This window comes from Mobula birostris, chromosome 13 (genome assembly GCF_030028105.1).
Source record: "Mobula birostris isolate sMobBir1 chromosome 13, sMobBir1.hap1, whole genome shotgun sequence".
Classification (NCBI taxonomy): domain Eukaryota; kingdom Metazoa; phylum Chordata; class Chondrichthyes; order Myliobatiformes; family Myliobatidae; genus Mobula; species Mobula birostris.
Window position 1 is genome coordinate 16,980,664 of NC_092382.1, and position 7,419 is coordinate 16,988,082.

At 49.0% G+C, this 7,419-nt stretch overlaps 1 protein-coding gene across 1 annotated transcript in view; it reads right to left on the reverse strand.

Moving 5' to 3' along the window:
* The window catches only part of LOC140208451 (NACHT, LRR and PYD domains-containing protein 3-like), a 133,269-nt gene extending 131,509 nt beyond the window's left edge, over positions 1–1,760 (reverse strand). The window contains exon 1 of the mRNA XM_072277138.1: positions 1,659–1,760. The gene's annotated coding sequence lies outside the window, so the exon portion shown is untranslated. The remainder of the gene's footprint in view (positions 1–1,658) is intronic.
* Between the last annotated feature and the right edge of the window lie 5,659 nt (positions 1,761–7,419).

Genomic DNA, 7,419 nt, shown 5'->3' on the forward strand with positions numbered 1-7,419 from the left:
GCATACCTTGACACTGTTTTATCCCCGCTTGTTCAATCCCTTCCTACCTATGTTCGTGACACTTCTCACACTCTGAAATTTTTTGATGATTTTAAGTTTACTGGCCCCCACCGCTTTATTTTCACCATGGATGTCCAGTCCCTGTATACCTCCATCCCCCACCGGGAAGGGCTCAGAGCTCTCCGCTTCTGTTTGTATTCCAGACCTAACCAGTTCCCCTCTACCACCACTCTGCTCCATCTAGCAGAATTAGTCCTCACTCTTAATAATTTCTCCTTTGGCTCCTCCCACTTCCTCCAAACTAAAGGTGTAGCCATGGACACCCGTATGGGTCCCAGCTATGCCTGCCTTTTTGTTGGCTTTGTGGAACAATCCATGTTCCAAACCTATACTGGTATCCGTCCCCGACTTGTCCTTCGCTACATCGACGACTGCATTGGCGCTGCTTCCTGCACGCATGCTGAGCTTGTTGACTTCATTAACTTTGCCTCCAATTTTCACCCTAACCTCAAGTTTACATGGTCCATTTCCGACACTACCCTCCCCTTTCTTGATCTTTCTGTCTTATCTCTGGAGACAGCTTATCTACTGATGTCAACTATCAGCCTCCGGACTCTCACAGCTACCTGGACTATTCCTCTTCTCACCCTGTCTCTTGCAAAAATGCCATCCCCTTCTCGCAATTCCTCTGTCTCCGCCGCATCTGCTCTCAGGATGAGGTTTTTCATTCCAGGACCGAGGGAGATGCCCTCTTTTTTTACCTGTTTTGACGTGTCAACCCATCGCCTCCTCCCGTGCCAAGATGAGGCCACCCTCAGGTTTTTATAAAGCTGCAACACAACTTCCAGACGTTTGAACTCAAATGTCTCGACTAATAAAGACAACCATGCCATTTGGCTTCTTAACCACTCGATCAATCTGTGCAGTCATTTTCAGGGACAGATGAATGTGGACTCTAAGATCCCTCTGATCATCATCACTGTTTAGCATCTTGCACTTAACAGTGTCCTGTATCTTTACATTTGGCCAACCGAGCTGCCAGGATGATCGTCACTAATCAAATCTCACTGAGTTTTCTCAGGTCCTGTTGAATTTGACAAGTGCACAAGTACGGGAAGGTACAGGGACAGAGAAACACTGACTTGTAGCAACATCACAGGTAAGCACATTCTGATAACACACGGAAAACAAATTATACGATTCTCTGTCAGTAACAATATAGAAATATATTTTACGTCACCATGCTAACAGGACCAGTACAACAGGGACTGGACGGCGGCTCATCGCAGACGGTTCGGTGTGAAGGTCTCACAACCCGGACCGACCCCGGCAGATTCCGTCAAGGAAGCGAGGCGAGGCCGCCAGTTCGGGAAAGTTCATCCCCTCCCCCTTCAGGTTTCACCGATCACCTTGTGTTTCTCTCTCCTTCCCCCACCCCCACCTTTCATTCTCCTGTCCTGCCGAAGGGTTTCGGCCGGTAACGCGACTGTACTCTTTTCCTGGGTGCTGCCGGGCCTGCTGAGTTCCTCCAGCACTTTGCGGAAGTTGCTCGCATTACCAGCATCTGCCGATTTTCCTCTTGTTTGAGTTCGGGAAAGTTAAAGGGACTCACTGCCCAACATCAGACCTCCCCGCTCGGGACCGGCTTCAATACTCACCGAATGGAAATTGTCGGTGTTGCCCCGCAGAGAATAATCCGTTCCCGGATCCCGATCCCGATCCCACCGCCGACTCACTTCAACAAAGGACGGAAAACAACACCACCCTGCCCGTACTGAGCATGCGCGATGTCGTCTGCGCGTCATCAGCGCGGTGGGCGGGGCCTCTGAACCAAACCTGCGGCTCTCTCCGCCAGAGAAAGTAGGATCTCCCAGTGGCCAAACATTTTACTTCCACATCCCATTCTGACATGTCTATCCACCGCCTCCTCTAGTGTAAAGACGAAGCCACACTCAGGAACAACACCTTATATTCCGTCTGGGTAGCCTCCAATCTGATGGCATGAACATCGACTTCTCTAACTTCCGCTAGGCCCCACCTCCCCCTCGTACCCCATCCGTTATTTATTTATATACACACATTCTTTCTCTCACTCTCCTTTTTCTCCCTCTGTCCCTCTGAATATACCCCTTGCCCATCCTCTGGGTCCCCCCGCCCCCGTCTTTCTCCCTGGGACTCCTGTCCCATGATCCTCTCGTATCCCTTTTGCCAATCACCTGTCCAGCTCTTGGCTCCATCCCTCCCCCTCCTGTCTTCTCCTATCATTTCGGATCTCCCCCCTCCCTCTCCCTCTCCCTCTCAAATCTCTTATTAGCTCTTCTTTCAGTTAGTCCTGATGAAGGGTCTCGGCCTGAAACGTCGACTGTACCTCTTCCTAGAGATGCTGCCTGGCCTGCTGTGTTCACCAGCGACTGTGATGTGTGTTGCTTGAATTTCCAGCATCTGCAGATTTCCTCGTGTTTGCAGCTGCCGCATCTCTGCGGCAAAACGGGATCACGTGACGGGAGAAGGGTCTCCCACGTGACCCGGTGACGTCTCCTCGCCCCTCACACGCTGCCCGACGCATTCCCACTTTATTTCATTATTTCCCGTATTATTTCAGCAACATTTTTAATTTTTCCCTCCATATCTTCCCTGTCCCTTCCTCTCCACCCCGCCCCCCGGGTCACAGAGTTCTATGTTTATTAACACTAATTTCTATTCACATTCCTCCGATCACTGAGTCTTCACCGGCCTCTGTGGTGGGGATTTACAGACATTCACCACCCTCGGAGTGGAGACATTTCCCCTCATCTCAGTCCCGGACAGTCCACCCCCTTTTTCAGAGACTGGGATCCCTGGTTCAGCCAGTAATGATGTTGTGCATTTCAATGTGTTCACCTCTCAGTCCTCGATTCTCTAAATGAAAGGGTTATTGCATTTGATCTTTCTTCATATGATGACCCCACCACTCCAGGGATCAGTCTGGTGAATCTTCATTGCACTCTCTATAACAAATACTCTCTAACCTCTTTGTTAATCCTCTATGGAATTAATTTCCATCTTCTGCAGCCCCGTGTTGCCCCAACCACTCACCTCCCACCCCGTCACTATTTCCACCTTCCCACCTCCCCCTCACCTGGATCCACCTCTCACTCCCCAGCTCTTGCCCCATCCCCACCCCTCACCTCTTTTCTCGGACTATTTCCCGTCCACTCTCAGTCCAAAGGGAGGGTCTCGGCCCGAAATGTTGACGGTCCATTTCCCTCCACAGATGCTGCCCGACCCACTGAGTTCCTCCGGCAGTTTGTTCTTTGGTCTGTGTGACCCGTGTTAGTGTGGGGAGCGGGATTTTACACCATATTCCCGGTACAGTCTCAACAAAACACAAATAATTGTCACTTTGCCCGGACCATTGGCCCCGCTTGCAGGGCAACAGTCTGCCGGTGTTTGCCCCCCAATGTGGTGAATCGCCACCACCGTGGGCTCAGACATTTCCACAGATGAGCCCCTCCTGTCCCCACCGGGACAAACATCCTGTCCGCCCCCTCTCTCACCGTCTTCATCCTCTCCCTCCCCGGGGAACCGGCATCAAACCGACGGGCCGAGCGGTCTCCTCCTACCTCTCAGCGACACATCAGACTCCGGCCGCAGGAGACGCTTCACAAACGCCCCAACTTCCCTCGGAGGGAAATGGAAATAAATCAGAAAGCGGACATTTACTTTGACGGTTGTCCCGCCGTGACGGAAAGTTCGGGAGACGGAGTCAGCGGGGGTAACGCCCTCTCGGCTGGTCCGCCTCCGCTATTGGTTGGAAGTAGTGATTGACACTGCTTCGTACCAATGGGAATAGCGCAGCGCCTGACTCCTCTGTTGACAGCGGTGGGGGAGGGGCTGGTCACGTGATTAGGAGCCCAGCCGTTAAACCGACCAAGCTCGAGCTCACCAGTGCGCGGGGCACAAAAGGCCCCGGATGATCGGTTGAGGTGAGAAGGGATCTCCGGGTTGGGGGTCTCACCGGGCGGCGTTTTCAACACCGACTTCGGGTAGTTGCTGTGACTCCGGACTCCGTGACCCGCAATCCCGGGACAGTCCTGCTCTCTTCCCTCTCTCTCAGCCCCACCATCCGTACACGGGCCCCGGGGAGCTTCCGGCTGATGAGGGAATGGGAACCGATGGGTCTCTCAGAGAGAGCTGAGCTCCAGCTGTCTAAATGCAAGGATCGGGAACTCGGAGAAAGGGAACAAAATCTTTTACATCAGCTGTTGTGAAAATCACCTTTGTTCTGCCTCCAGTCACAAACCAGAGAAAATCTGCAGATGCTGGAAATCCGAGCAACACACACAAATTGCTGGAGGAACTCAGCATTAGTACTCTTTTCCATAGATGCTGCCTGGCCTGCTGAGTTCCTCCAGCATTTTGTGTCTGTTGCTGGTTCTACCCCCTCTTGTTCTGGACTTTCTACCCGTGAGAACATGTTTTGTCCCACTCTCTCTGGGTACATAGTGATATCAAACACCTTTGCCCTGGGCAACAAGTAGCTTTCACATCACAAATGTGCCAGACTCCAATGAGACAGACTACTGCCCTTCCCTTCATATTCATTGGCATTGCCATCACTGAGTTCACCACCGTCAGTCACCTGGGGGAGGGTTCAGGGGAAATATTTATGTACAATACAGAAACTGGTGTTACCTCTGTGTATTGTGACGATGCAAAAGTTGCTGGAGAATTTGCAAGTGGGAAGAAGTGGAGTGATATTTGGAAATTTGACTTTTTCAAGCATTATTTAGCAAGAGAATCACATATGGACAGTGTGCAAAAGCTCTGGTGAGAAAATCCTTCATTACCCACTACAGGCCTACTATACAGGTTGTGTGAGAGTGCAGATGAACTTGATCAAACCCAGGGGACATCAAAGTTTTTATTGACAGTGATTTGCTAGCTTTAAAATGAATAGCTCAAAATATAAAATTTAGTGCCCACATGTTGTTGTCACCGGGCAAAAAATTGCACAGCACAAGATTTTTCCGCACACTGGTCATTAGAAATTAGAGGGGAGACCTCCAGTGTTCCTGATGCCCTCACCTACAAGATCTGCATCCAGCTGCAGCTTGTAACCCTGCACTTTAAGGAGTTGGAACTTGAAAAGGATGAATTCCGGATCATCCAGGATTTGGGGTGGGTGATTGATATGACATGAAGTGAAGTGAGTTACACCCACAGTGCAGGACACAGGATGAGAGTCAGGAAGGGGAATGAGGGTAAACAGCCATCGCGGGAGACTCTTGTTGCCATCCCCCACAACAGCAGGTAGACCACTTTAGAAACTCTTGGTGGGTGTTACCTGACTGAGGAAATTCAGATGGATGATAAGGGATTTGTTAGTTGGGGAACAGAACTAGAAGGAGATAAATATCCTACTGGTAAGGCTTGCTAGTGCGTACCTGTGGGGTGGGTGGTTAAACTAAAGTTACAGGGAGGATTGGAGCCAGAATGATAGAACAGATAGTGGAGCGGTTGAATTGACTTTATTACTTTCATCCTTCATATACATGAGTAGAAATCTTTGCATTACGTCTTTGTCTAAGTGTGCAATTTATAGTAACTTATAATAATTAATATGTACAACAGGACATTCAATATAACATAGAAATGCAATTGTATCAGCATGAATTAATCAGTCTGATGGCCTGGTGGAAGATGATGTCCCGGAGCCTGTTGGTCCTTTTGCTGTGGTACCGTTTCCTGGATGGGAGCAGCAGGAACAGTTTGGGGTTGTGGTGAATTGGGTCCCCATTATCCTTTGGGCCCTTTTTACACACCTGTCTCTGTAAATGTCCTGAATAGTGGGAAGTTCACATCTACAAATGCGCTGGGCTGTCTGCACCACTCTCTACTTGTTGGTCCTGGCTTTTATGCTGCAGTACTGTTTCCCAGATGGTAGCAGCTGCAACGGTCTGTGGTTGGGGTGACTCAGCTCCCCAGTGATCCTACGGGTCCTTTTTACACAATAATGTTAATATCCTGGATAGGGGGGAAGTTCACATATACAGATGGGCTGGACTGTCTGCACCACTCTCTGCAGAGTCCTGTGACTGAGGGAAGTATTGTTCCCATCTCAGGCAGTGATGCAGACTCTCAGGATGAGCTCAAGTGTGCCCCTGTAGAAAGTTCTTGGGATTTGTAGAACCATACCAAACTTCTTCAACAGTCTGAGGTGAAGGAGGCACTGTTGTGCCTTTCTCACCACACAGCTGGTATGAACAGACCAGGTGAGATCCTTGGTGATGTTTATGTCAAGGAATTCAAATTTGTTCACCCTCTCAACCCCAGATCCATTGATGTCAATAAGGGTTAGCCTGTCTCCATTCCTCCTGTCGTCCACAACCAGCTCCTTTGTTTTTGTGACCATGAGGGAGAGGTTGTTTTCTTGACACCAGACAGATGTTGTTCAGATCTCAAAGAAAGTCAGTAATCAAAAGGTTGAGCATGGTGCAATTTACTCTCCTAAGCTGTCTATATCACAATGCAAGAAGCATTGGAGGAAAGCCAGATGAGCCCAGGACAGGGAATTATGATATTACTGGGAGTTGGTTGCTCCCAACAGTGAGGGATTTAGAGGAACAAATTTGTAGAGAGATCGCAGACTGTGCCAAGAAACAAGGGTTGAGATTGTAAGTGGTTTTAAATTTCCATATATTGACTAGGACCCCACACCATAAAAGGGCAAGATGGAGTAGAGCTTGTCAAATGTGCCTTTAATCAGTACGTAGAATTTCCAGCATAGAAACGTAGAATAAGCGATTAAGGAAATGATCCAGAATTAGTGACAGAAATTAGTGTATGGGAACACTTTGTATCCAGTGATCATAATGCCATGAGATGTTTTCAGTCATCTTCTGTTGGTTTTTCAAAGTTTCCAAATATTTTTTGCTCTATTATTTGCCATCTCTTTGGCTTTTATGTTGGCTTTGGCTTTTCATTTCAGCCACGGTTGTGTCCTCCTGCCTTTAGAGTGCTTCACTGGGATGTATCTACCGTGCACTCAGCTCCCGAATTGCTCCCAGAAACTCCAGCCACTGCTGCTCCATTGTCACTCCAACCAGTTTCCCCTTCCAGTCAAGTCATAGAAACATGGAGAAGTTCAGTGTGGAAACAGGCCAGTTGCCCCATCTAGACAATACTAGAAACATTTAAGCCATCCAATGCAATGCCCTGCACCAGTACCATAGCCCTCTATACCCTCACCACCCAGGTACCTGTCAATCTTCTCTTAATGGTGAAATCAACCTCACATGCAGCACTTGTGCTGACATCTCATTCCACACTCTCAGAATTAATTCAGTGAAAAGGATTTCCACATGTTCCTGTTAAATTTTTGTTAAATGGGGAAGTCACTTACCCATGACTTCTGGTTGTCATCCCACCCAACCTCAG